Consider the following 14,063-nt stretch of genomic DNA (forward strand, 5'->3'; position numbering starts at 1 on the left):
ATCAGGTATTTTTGTCACAGCAACAAAAAAAGCTGTCTGAAACGCATACTTATCACATCTGTTTTGAAAATAATTCATCATATATCTTACATGATTTTGGAGATTTTTCTCTTGTAAAATATTGAAGGTCAAAGTCAATATTCTTTTTCATTGTTGCTTGTAAAAAGTGAAGACTTTCAAAATGAAAGTCTTAATTTTAAAAAATTTTTAATTTTTTAAAAATAGAATTATGAAGCCATGTACTATTATTCTGCTTTTTATTAATAACATTTTATAAATACCTGTAAGTTCAAAAATAATATAATATCTTCCTGAGACTAGTTAATGGAATCATTCTTATCAGAACCATTACATTTCAGCACATTTACAAATTTCTTTATTTAGAACTCTGTTATTTTTGTTACTAAAATTGGGAGCATTCACAACTATTCATCACTGCAGCATTTTTAATTTTTTTTTTAATTTTTTTTTTTTGTTTTTTGGGGATATTCATGACAGTAGAGTGTATTTTGACCCATTATACATACGAAAGACAGTGGAATGAATTGGACATAACTTTCCTATGTTCGTATATGAATACACCACAAGTGAAACTCCATATCATGTACAACCACAAGAATGAGACTCTAATTAGAATGTTATACCCCATGTATATATAAAATCATCACTGTAGCATTTTACCTTGAATTAATCTATACTTATACTTCAATTTTAATATCTCATGAGATTGTTTTTATTCTAAGTTAAATGTAAAATATTTACCTATTTCTAAAAATACACATTCATCTAAAATAAAGACCTCTCAGAACTAATAAATGAGTTCAGCAAATTTACACGCAAAAATCAATTGCATCTTCATATACTAAAAATGAATGATCTAAGAAGTAAATTAAGAGAGTAATTCCCTTTTAATACTATCAGAAAGAATAGAGTATGTAAACATAAATTTATCTAGGAAAGCAAAGTAGTTGCACACTACAAACTACAAAAGTTGTTGAAAGAAAGTAAAGAGGACACAAATATATGGAAAGACCTTCTGACATTCATGGACTGGGAAACTTACTATTGTTGAGCTGTGAATGCTATCCACAGGGATCCATAGATTGAAGGCAATCACTTTCAAAATCTCATTGCCATTTTTCTTCAGAAACACAAAAAAATCAGCCTTAAATTTATTTGTAATCCCATGGAACTCTGAATAGCCAAAACAAATTTTAAAAAGAACAGGTGGGTGATTCACACTTTCCAATTTCAAAGTTTATTACAACATTATAGGTAAAAGAAAATGATGAAGTACTGGCATAAAGACAGGTAAATGGAACAAGAAAATAGAATAGAGAACCTAAAAATAAACCATCACATACATAATGAAATAATTTTTGAAGGAAGCCAAAACTATTGAAGGGGGAAAAGAGTCCTTTCAACAAATTGTGTTGGGAGATCTGCAAACGCACATGTGAAAGAATGAATCTGGACATTTAATTTACATTACACACAAAAATGAACTCCAAATTGATTGAAGAACTGAATGTAAGAGTTAAAACTTTAAGATACTTACAAAATGGGAAAAGCTTCATGAAATTGAATTTAACAATGACTTTTCTAAATATGGTACCAAACACACATACACACACACACACACACACAAAACAAAAAAAAAGGTAAATTAGATTATATCAAAATAAAAACTTCTGTGCATACAAAGATATAATCCACAGAATGGGAGAAATATTTTCAAATCATATATCTGATAAAGAGTTAATATTGAGAATGCATAAAAGAATTCCTACAAATTAACATGACAACAGCAATAATAATATTCTAATTAAATATTGGACAAAGAACTGAATAGATATTTCTCCAAAGAAAATAATCTGAATAACTAGTAAGCACAAGAAAAGATTCTCAAAATCAGGAAGGAAAATGCAAATTAAAAAACACAATGAGGGAGAGCAAGGGAAGAAGATTATTTCTAGATAGGGAAAAGGGGAGGGAGGGAAAGGGTGGGGGAAGGAGAATAGCAAGGATGAGGGAATGTGATGGTCATCATTGTACAAAATACATGTATGAAGTTTGAATTTGGTGTCAACATACCTTATATACAGAGATATGAAAAATTGTGGTATATATGTGTATTAAGAATTGGAATGCAAAAAAATAAGAGTACATATATAATGGCAGAATTTGGCATGAAGATACTTTATATACAGAGTTACAAAAAATTGTGCTGTATAAGGGTAATAATGAGTGTGATGCATTCCACTATTGTCATATATTTAAAAAAAAACAATGAGATATCACGTCATACCAATTAGAATACTTATTATTAAAAAAAAAAAAGAACAGAAAGTAAAGGTGACTTTTGAGGGATGTGGAGACACTGGAACCCTTGTGACTTGTGGGTGGAAATGTAAATGGTGCAATGACTACAGAAAACAAACTGACACTTCCTCAGAAAACTGAAATACAATATCTATGATCCAGCAATTCCAATTCTGGGTACAAACCCAAGTGAATTAAAAGAAGGATGTCTAAGAGATATTTTTATACCCAAGTTTTTAATAGCCATATTCACAGTAGCAAAAAGGTAGAAGAAACCAAGTGTCCATGTGCATATGAATAAACCAAACAAATAAAAAGGATTACCCAGCCTAAGAAAGGAAAAACTCTCTGATTCCTGCTACATGATAAATGACACTTGAAGACTTTATCCTGTATGAAATTAGAATATATCTGATATATAATTTTACAAAGGTACAAATACTATATGAGTCTTCTTACATCAAGTACCTAGAGTAGTTGAATTTCTAGGGACAGAAAGTAGAATGATGGTTGTCAGGGGATAAGATGCATAGGGAATAAAAGCTAGGAAAGCTGTTTAATGTTTAAACTTTGCAAGATGAAAGGGGTGGGGGAATTGGTCGTGCAACAACATGAATGTACTCAACCCTACTGAAGTAACTGCACACCTGAAATAGATTAACCTGGTCAATTCCTTATGTGTATTATTACAATTAAAATGTTTTAAATAATAAAAAATGAATACTCAAATTTTCAGAATCAGTACCAAAGACATTTTTTTGTTTGTGTTACTGTGACACTGAATAGATATGATGGCAGTGCTCTTGAGCCCATTCAACTTGAGTTGTCAGAAATAAAAGTTACTGTTCAGGAAGTCAGTCCTCTAAAACAGAAGCCTGAAGCTAAAACCAAACATGAGGTTTGATCTAAATTTCAAGACCTACCCCAAACCTTAATACATTCCTAAATAGAAGACTTATGTCTTGCTCACTGTGAAAATATCAGAAACTTTGGCAGAGAACAAACTTTTAGTCCTATGTCCCTTTTTGTGTTCCCTCTACCTGCACAGATCATGTTATTTAGACTTATGCTCGTTTCATTAACATAGAACTGGGCCTACAGATTTTTACTGTACAAAAAGCTTTAAATAAACCTCTTCCTTCTTTTGGTGTCTGAGAAAGAAAATGAAGCTTTGCTGGAAATGATAGAAGCAATCCTCTGAGCCAGCATACAATATCACCCTCTTGTGTCTTGAGTGATATATGTGGCCTGATGCAAAATAAGGCATTAAAAATATTAAATGACCTGATTGTTGATCACATTTTTAAGAACAATTAATAAGACACAATTTGAGTTTGTGGCTTAGAATTATAGTTCTCATTTGCATAGTTTTAACTATTGCTGAGTCAGTTAACCACAACATCAAAGTCAAACTTCAATTAAATATTTGAGGTGTGCTCAAAGAAGGTTTGAATGGCTTCAAATCACCTTGGTTGCTCCTGCCAATATTCATGAACATCCAAAGGTTAGAGGCCCCATTAATCTGATTCACTCATATAAAGTACCCTTAAGAAGATGCTTCATAAGTGTTTTTTGATCACATTCATGATGAAAAACTCTCAGCACTAAGAACAGTCAAGTGAGATAATCCCAAATGAAGGAAACAACTTGTCTTGCAGGTTAAATGAGGAGAAGAGACATATAAAAATGATGAGATTGGTTTACATGCAAAGATCAGTCTAGCCTCATCATAATTTCTGCCTTGAACACTGAAAAATATATTTTATTATAAACTATAGCTCTGTACAGCTGAAAAACATCTATTTTTACTAAATGCCCAAAATACTACCAAATGATATTCATGCAATAAACCTAAATATATCAAATTGTCAGAACAGATATGGACAAAGAAGCATTTCCTTCCCAGCCTACAAAGCAAGAATACTGATCACCACTAAGACAGGAAAAGTGCTGACACTTGAATCCCAATTCCTGCTGGAAATAGTCACACCACAAAATACAGGAAAGACACGATATTGTGACAATAGGGCAGAGTTGTACTCCTTCCATACTTAACCATTTATTGTAGTAAACACAGTTCTGTGGCAGTAGGTGAATGTGATATTTTTAGGAGTAGGATCGGATTTCGGTAAAGGAGAAAACAATAGGTTATTCTATTTTCCAAAAGCTATAAAGAAGGTTAAAAGAACAATACAGATTCACCTTGAAAATAATTCTTTCTTTAAAAAATAATGTGAAAAAAAAAATTCTACAATACATTACAGCTATTCATGCACCAGTGAGGCTAAAAATAAGTGATGAAACAAAAATATTGGGGTATTAAAATTGTATCAATAATGTTGGTAAATGTAATATGTTTTCAAAACAGCAGCTGTTTTGAAGGTCACACTGAAACAATACATGAAAAAGAGTTCTACTTAACATTATAAATATTACACTTTCCTAACATTATAAATATTAAACTTAATTTTAAAACTCCAGTCACAAAATTCAAATGACCTTTTTTCTAAAAAACTTTCATGCACTTACAATGAGATTTTTGAATGGCAATAAACAAAATCTCAAGCATCTTATTAATTAATAATATTAAAGTGATATTTAATATACCAGCATTAAGTTTATATATCTCTGTATATATAATTATTTCAAATTTGACAATTTCTGTAGTATAATTTTGGCCAACTGCAGTGTAGAGTTCAAGAAAAGATAATATTTTCCAACCAATCTACTAGGCATAGCTGTTAGAAGTTTATTTTTTCTTCAGTCATTAGAGAGTACCTAAAGTCAAATTTATTCCGAAATATGGCATATTCCTTACAGAAACATAATTTTGAGTAGCAAACTCAAACAAATTCAAAAGGAAAATAGCATCTACTGATTACCCCATAACATGGCAAGGACTGGAAGTTTTCATATGCACCACCTCCATGGCAAGTGCTACGACATCCTTCTATATAGACAAAGAAATGAGTCAAAAAGATCAAGCAACCAGCCCAAGTTCACAATTCACAAAAGTAGGATTTGTTCGTATGTCTTCTTTGAGCTAGCAAATTCCATGACCCTAAGGAGCAATCATAGTGTGCCTCAAGAAAGTGTAGAGACTTTAAGTATGTAACTCAGTAGTAAAGTATGGACTTACTATGCCCATAGAGAAGGGAAGGAAAGAAAGAGACAGGGAGAGAGAAACGAAGAGAATGAAGGAAGGAAGGGAAGGAGGGAGGAAGGAAGTGCTCCTTTGGTCTTTTTGAAAGCATTCCAAGAGAAGGCCAATGTTTTTCACCAAATTTACTGACTGCCACAAAATGGCATGAAATAGTCACCATTATCTCTGTTTTAAATTTGGCTCTTCAAGATCAGGTTTTGGCTTCTCACTGAGCTCAGACTAGATAATTTAACCTCCACATCTGTTTGCTATTACAAGTGTGGTGTAAGACAGAGGAAGCATTTCCTCTAGAGACTTTTGATTACAACTCTAAACCAGGTCAAACGCTCAAAAACTACAACAATAACAATGACCTTTTTGTTTTATTCAGTGAAGAAAAATGAATTCACCTGAAAATAATGGAAGAACTTCCTAAGGATAACAAGCATGTTCTCACATCAAAAATAGCATTTAGGTTTTCATACAGGCCTTGGCCCAGTGACTCAACAATAGCAGGCCATAGTGCTGTGAACATCTAGGCTTTTGCTTCATAAAGGTCCTTCATGTTCTCAAGATGCCTGCTCAGCCTTCAGACAGGACAGTGGTACCCAAGGCAAGAAGAAGAGATGGCATGATCCCCTAGTTTTCCACTTTCAATGACAAAGCAAAACCTTTCCTGAGCATTCTCCTAGCCAATTTCTTCCTATTTCTAGCAGTCAGAGCTGTGAGCTCTTAAACTCTAGCACCAAGAAAGGCAGGAACGGGAATGTTTCCATTTCCACACACTGCAGGAAAAAACAGCGATCGGACAAGGGAGAAGAAAGAGGATGTACATGATCCCACCATAGTGCTTGCCACCAGGGTGGTTTTCTAAAACACATTCTTTTTAATACTTCTTTAAATAGTTCTTAACTATTTTTTTTTACATAATGATCTTGTTCCTTTTTCTTAAAAATCATTCTTGAGTATAAAGAAGTTGGGATTTATTGTCGCTAGTATATTGGCAAATGTATATAATATTAGAGAAAACATCACAAAGATTTTAAACAATTCTTTTCAATAAAATTATAGTACCTAACTATGCAGTTAATGCAACTAATTTGTTTGTGATTACAAAGCAGTTGCACCATAAAAAAGTACAGTTAAAGCTACATTTTGAAAAAAGACACCCAATTTCCTTCTGGCTACAGGTATTCTTTTTTGATGCAAAGGACTCACTTTACAGACATATTCTCATAGGAAAAAAATTATTGACAGAGAATTGAAATATTTATTCTTAGGCTCAGAGAATGAAAGTCAGAAACGTATTTTGTTTTATAAAGAAGTCATAAAATGTATTTTATTTTATAAAGGAGTCATGAGAAAATCTTTAAAATGACACATGTCAAGTAAATAACTGGAATTTATGTAACTCTGTGCCTTTAAAGAATTCAAATTTTTAACCTTTTTTACTTTGAATAAAAGTTACTTGGAAATAAGTTTAAAAGGCAACTGTTTCAGTCCATTAAATCAGGGATGCAAGAAAATGATATCCAGTTGTCTAAATCAGCTGATGGGTCCCTGTTAATCTTAGCCACCTTTGGTTCCAAAGTATTCAATTCTCTATGTGATTTCTCACCGGAAATAAAAGAAGCAATACTGAACCAAAAACACTAAAGATGAAGTACAAAGAAAAGCCACTTGTCCTAAGTCACATAGCAACAACTAATTTATTCATTAAGTACTCACTGTGCATTGGCTATATTCCAGCTTTCAGGAACACAGAATTGATGAAGAGGATAATAGAAGGTATTTCACTTGGTGGCCATTATAGCAGCCTTTCAATTAGATCATTTCATACCATTAAGAGCTCTCACAAAATTAAGGTTCAGAACAGACTCTAGAAGTCAGCTAGTCATCTAGGTAAATTTCTCTGGGGAGTAAGAGAGTAGACCTATTCCACACAGGATGGTCATTTAAACTGAATTCTGCAGAATGAGCCAAGCATGTGAAAGCCAGGTACAGTGTGCCCCATGTGGAATAAAGAACATTTGCTGAGCACTCCATTTATGGAAGAAAGAGTACATGTGGTTCTTGGAACACAAAAAATCCAGGTTGACAGCAGCATGTTGATTCTGAAGAAAAGTATCAGTCCAGGTCTAAATGTAGGCCAAGAACAAATAATGCAGAACCTTGGAGTCCATGGTAAGAAGGCTGGATTTAATATTTTAGGTCAACAAACAAATGAGAGAAGAGATCTGATGATAAACCCTTTAAGAATGTCTTCATGCCTTCAATAAAGAGAAGAAGAAGTCATTCCATTTGTCCATTAGGTGACAAGAGTTTCAATAAAGTAGTGAAAAGGCAGAAGTCAAACTGTAGAGGTCTAAAAATAATTGGTCAGTGAATTCAAACAACTGGACTTAGAAGTGAAGGGGGCAACAGAAATAACAGCAGAGAGACCACTTGGCTGAAAATGATTTTTTAAAAAATTGCTGAGATGTGGAAATTTTACTTGAATTGCAGAGATGAAAGAGCTAGGAGAATAAGGAATGACTGAGGGAGTAAGTAAGATTGATCCTAGAGCGGGCAGAAGTGGATGACGTCTATTTTAAAGGTGGAGGAGTTACTTGAGCAAACTTTCAAGGAAAGTTTCAAGTTTCAATGAAGATATTGGTGGTCATCTTTAAAGAACTAGGGAAAAAAAAAAAAAAAACAGGACATAACTGATGTCTCCAAACAGGACAAAGTGCATCTAATAAAGCATCAGTGATCAAGTGGCTCAAAGACTTGATTACAAAGTAAAATAGGGAGAACATGGTCTGTTAACACAGTCTCCTTCACAAGATGAACAAAAACAGTCAAGTTATAGTAAGGGGCGAAGGTTGGGTACCAGGAATACACAACAGAAGGCTCAAACTCAGAGGGAGTACTTTCACCTCTCACTAACAGAAAAAGGGTTAAATCTTCTGCTGAACATTCACTCTAAAATAGACACTGAAGTAGAATACAATGTGTTTCTTTCCAGATAAGCCAACCCTTATCATATTTTCTGAAACAACTTTGAATATCCCTCCCTGTATCATTCTTTAAGTCAAAATTTCTTCTGGGATAAAAAGAGAACTTGACACTAGTTAGAAAACAGATAATCTACTATTAACTCAAATTCTTAGTCATAATACATTTTCCAATTATATAACTGACATCACTGCTTACTTATTTAATTAAACTGATTTATTTTATTACTAGAAGAAAACAAGCTAAATTTTCTCATAGTTAATTTCTGATAAGAAGTTTCTCTAAAGTTTCTTCAAATTTAAAAATAAGGGCTGGGGATGTGGCTCAGTGATAGAACACTTGCCTACCATGCAAGAGGCCCTGGGTTTGATCCCCAGCACCTTAAAAAAAAAAAAAAAAAAAAAAGTCAAATTTGAAAATAATGGTCTGTGTCGCCTACCCAATAGCAACTGTTGCATATTTGAATCAGACATAAGACATTTAAAAATCTTTTGAAGTGCAGAATTTCATCCACTGATGTAAGGACGAAACTATGATATTGCTGTCTCTTAGTTTCTATCTTTTCTAGCATGCTGTTACCATGCCCAGACTGGAGAGAGGAAAAAAAAAAAAAAAAACATCAAAAGCAGTTTTTTTAGCACCTTCAGTTCTGCAAGCTTAATCAATCTCCTGGGAATTCACTATGTGGCTAGTTTATCTTAGTTCACTGGATAAATTTCATAACTTTTTTTTTGATCTTGAGTTTCTTAAGATACAGTTTGGTATGATAAGTAAAGGCTTTAGGCACCTATACTGCTATGGTTTATGGTGCTGAGGCCTTTCAAGCAAGAGTTTACAAGTCCTACTTTCAGTACTTTTCCTCTAATCAGCATATCAGAAAGTCTGAATTCTTTAGAACTCTCTGGAATGACTGGAGTTTTCATTATAGCTTGTTTTAAAAAGTACTTCTCTGTCATGAATCTTCTTTTAGCTGTCACATTGTCAAAGACAAAGGACAGTGTAAGTCAATGTTTAAGTACATGGGCTTTGATATTAGAAAGATATGGAGGAGGTTGTTTTTCATACAAGTCTCTTTACCTCTCTAGGTCTTGGTCTCCTCATGTATAAATGAAGATGAACATACTCCTTACATTATAGATGCCTCTAAAATTAAAGGAGTTGATATATGTAGGCTGTTCAACACAGGACAGAGGACATACTAGATCTTAAATAAGTTACAGCAATTACCTTCTTATTCTGTCATCTCCTCTCATTCTCATTCCTTCATCTCTCTAAACCTCAAAATGTGTTTACTAAGTCCATCCAGAAAATACAACATTATTATGATATTGATTAAATGAGTTCAATTTTTTACATTGCCAAGACCAACATAGCTCTGCCAAAATAAATTTATATAAAGGGCCATAAATTTCCACAAATTTATGGTGAAGCATAAGGTAGTCCAATAATGATTCCCTTAGAATAAGGGATAATTCAGGGATGCTAGTCATGCTGTTATTTGATTTTTTCATTTTAGTATCTCTGAGTTTAAGCCTTTCAACCTCAAATATTTATTTTCTCTTTAAGCCCAGACCTGAGCTCAACAAAGCAATGTAAAAAATCATCTTTTAATGCAAATGTTCAAAGACTCTACTTTGTCTTGGCATTAGTGTCTTTAATAGAATATCAATATTTAATCTTTAATTGATATAAATTGTCATATTGCATTTAAATAAAGGAATAAAAGTGCATTAACCCAATACTCTAAATATAAGACAAAGAAAGCCACATAGAGAAAGAGGTCTATTATGCCATTAATAATATTTAGAGAAAGAGGTCTAGGAAAATTATCCCATTAACTTCTATGTGAATTTAGGCAAAACTCTTGTGTCTTAGAAGCTGACTTACCTGAAGTTAATAAAGATGAAGCTTTAAATCTACCTCCTAGGTCCCAAGAGGAGCCCTAGAAATGTATTTACACTTATATTTAATAAAATTTGCAAAATCTATTGTAACTAAAATTGATGATAATTGCTGTCTTTTTCTACACTGACTTCTTGTCTTCTGGCACTGTAGTAGTCTGAGCACTTCAGAAATATGGCTAAGGGGAAGCTGAATTAGAAGTACCTTTAGTGGGACATATGAAAATGAAGTTAAATAACTACCTTTAGGTTAGCCATCCCAGTGCAAAAAGGACTTCCAAGAACATTGCTACTGTCCACTGATCATCTTAGCCTTGTCACACAAAGACATAATTTAAATGTGCCTTTTGACACCCAGGACTAAAAGCAGGTGGTCAGTGGAGGAAAACAAGAATGGAAATGAGTGGAGCTAGACGCAAATCTGTGGGAAATGCTTCCATTTATCATTCAGTGTAACACTGAAAATAAGAATTTTGTCAAACCTGAAGATACACATTGTCAGGAATATATTCAACAATGCAGCATGAACAATTACAAATATATGACTTGGGGGTGGGAGTTAAACAAAAAAGAACTTATCAGAATCCCTTTAACGGTCACAAAGCCCTAGGAACCAGCAAAGTCAACGTATATGTATGTAAAGTCACATTTTTGTGAATCCCAATAATAAAGGTATACTTCAATCCATCATCAGGAAGACAGACTAACTTATCTATTTTTTCCTATAGAAAATAATATAAAATCATTTTAATATGTAGAAGGCAGAGGGATTGTATTGGTTTTTTTAGGGCTATGATTTAAAACAACAACAACAACAACAAAGATTGAGGGACTTAAACAATAGAAATTTATTCTCCTCAAGTTCTGGAGGCTGGCAGTTCTGAACTGAGGTGTCAGGAGACACTCAGGTGTCTCCAGAGGCTCCTCTCTTTACCTTGTAGTTGATCATTTTGTCTGTCCTCACATGGTCATTCCTCCATGGTCATCCCAGGAGTCCCCTTATATGTCCTAATCTCTCCTTTTTATAAAAACCCAGTCATATTAGATTAGGTCCCGACCTAAAGAACTTTTTCAAATTTAATTATCTCTTTAAAGCTTTGTTTCCAAATTTCAGATGCTGAGGTGCAAGAGATGAGGGCTTAGAGGAACACAATTCAGACCACAAAAGGCACAAAGACACACAGGCCAAATTATAGTAAAAAAAAAAGGTAACAAGGATGTGAAGGCCATTAATAAATTTTAAAAACACTGTAGAACGCTTTTGTGAATTTTGTGGTATTTCTGACATTTTTCAATTTTGTTTTGAAATTAGCAATTTCTTGCCTTTTCTCATATGAAATATTCACTTTTGTATCTGTTTTTGTATTTCATAATGTACTTTGTATTCTTCTTTTAAGAGCTCTTCTGTCAGAGCCCCTGATATTGTGGAGGATTTTGTAAGAAACAAAAATCCTTGCTTACTATATGCAAGGACATGAATTCAATCCTTAGCACCAAAGAAAAAAAAAGAAAAAAGGCGGGGGGGGGGGGGAGAAAATCCAAGCTTTAGATTGAATGTCTTAACCTAATATTAGTGTTCAAATGACTCATCTTTACATTTGAAATCATTTTATTGACATTGAAAAATATGTAGACTCAATTCCAATACAAGATATCAGCATTTTGAAAAGAAGCAATCATCTCTGAGGTGCCACATATTGAAACTATTTCCTAGGAGACCAAGGGGGGAAAAAATTGTTTATATTTTCATTTCTGATATTCAACAGTACGTAAAGTCTAGACATTATATTCCTGTTTGTATTCTTATTTTTTTTTTCATGTCTTGTTTCTATGTACATAAAGGTCAGATGTAGAAAGTTTTGAAAATACCAATGAGGAAAATTTTGTCTAGTGACATCAATAATCTCGACATGAGGCTGACCTTGCCAAGAGGGCAAAGTATGATATTTAATATTTTTATATGAAAGTCTATACATCATTCTTTAATGAGACACCAATTGTGTAAACCCTATATAAAACTTTCCTGGAACATAAGCATGACTTTGGGTATGATCCAAGTTTCACCACAGAACTAAGGAGATAGAAAACAGAAGGGGAAATAAATGGAATAATCAAAAGAGCTGTCCTATTTTGTCAGATAGCCAGGGGGATAATGAGAGAAGCTGGGTTTTCAATTTCTAAAATCCTCATGTTTTGCGTTTCAAGAAACCGCCTAACTTACATTCATTCAGGATTCTATCGTTTTACATTTAATTTCATGTTTGAAGTCACATAAAAGTAATGAAGCTTGTCAAGCAATCTCACTTTGAACGTTCCCTGAAATGTTGAGAAGAATTTAGGTCAGACGTTCAGGTGCTAAATGCTTTTCTTGTTTCATAATAATCACAGTTCACCTTCACTCAGCAATGTGTGAAGTAAAATATTCTGAGTTTCTTAGGGAAAGTTACTTTGAAAAACTTAAAGAAATTTACAGTTCAAAGTAGATAAAGTGCAATTTCATATTTCTAAATTTAAAACTCTCAAGGCTTCTTAATAGAGATCTAGATTTCTACCTTCTGTGATCTAATATTTATGATCAAACACACAAGACTTCCTTCAAATCAAAACAACAGTAGAAAATGAATTCATAACAACGCACATGGTTTTAGGTTTAAAAAAAAAAATCCACTTGCAAAATGGTCTCTTACTAAGGGTCAAAGATTTGATCTGATGAGTCTTTAGAATCAGAAAAAGAATAGAGGAAAACATGGCCATAGTTGGTGTCTCTCCTCTAATTTTCTTCTGTTCCTCTCTGGAACTCCCCTCAAAAAGTTCTACCTAACAAGAAAAAAGGTGCTAACTACTCTTTTTTGATTTTTGTTTGTTTGTTTGTTTGTTTGTTCTACTTAGTTCAGAATGCATTTCGATTCATTGTACACAAACAGAGCACATTTCAATTCTCTGGTTATACACGATGTAGAGTTGCACCATTCGTGCAATCATATATGTACCTAGGGTAATGATGTCAGTCTCATTCCACCATCTTTCCTGCCCCATGCTCCCTCCCCTCTTCCCCCTCCCTGTTATGGATCAGCATCCACTAATCACAGAAAACATTCAGCCTTTGTTTTTTGGGAACTGGCTTACTTCACTTAGCATGATATTCTCCAACTCTATTCATTTCCCTACAAATGCCATAATTTCCAAGATAACAATTGCTAAGTATCTTAACAGTAGTCCCTGTTAATTTTATGGTCAGTCATCCTTCTACCATGATTGGTTTGAAGGTCTTCACCCCCCTGTTTTCTCAGAGAACAAGTCCCATAAGTTTAGGGCATCCTCAAAAATTTCTTTAGATACTGAATCATCCTTTCACCAATTTTTGGTTTTAGGAAATTGAACAAAAGTAGAATTGTGAGGTGATAGTTGACAAGTAAACTGAATATATTTAGTGGGCAGTGGGCCATGGGTGGCCATGCTAGAAGACTGACATATTTTGAAAGCCCAACTTCAAGATCAACAATTACATTGTTCATTTCTTTGTAAAGTTAACACTAATAGAAAAAAAAAAAAAAAGAAAAAAAAAAAATATATATATATTATGTTTTCTTTAGATTTATATATTTTTGCTTACTTTAAACTACCTTGGAGACTCTTCCTCTTCCCACTCTGACACAGCATTCAAAAGCAAAAGAGTGAACATACATTGAGTGTCAGTACTG

General features: G+C 33.4%; 1 protein-coding gene and 1 non-coding gene across 2 annotated transcripts in view; one reads left to right on the forward strand and one right to left on the reverse strand.

Moving 5' to 3' along the window:
- Window positions 1-14,063, reverse strand: part of Kctd8 (potassium channel tetramerization domain containing 8) — a 230,963-nt gene that overhangs the window by 174,614 nt on the left and 42,286 nt on the right. The gene's annotated exons all lie outside the window — the stretch shown is intronic.
- Trnag-acc (transfer RNA glycine (anticodon ACC)) lies at window positions 8,774-8,846 on the forward strand. Its single transcript has one exon. It is a non-coding gene; the product is annotated as a tRNA-Gly (tRNA).

This window comes from Callospermophilus lateralis, chromosome 8 (assembly GCF_048772815.1).
Source record: "Callospermophilus lateralis isolate mCalLat2 chromosome 8, mCalLat2.hap1, whole genome shotgun sequence".
Taxonomy (NCBI): Eukaryota; Metazoa; Chordata; class Mammalia; order Rodentia; family Sciuridae; genus Callospermophilus; species Callospermophilus lateralis.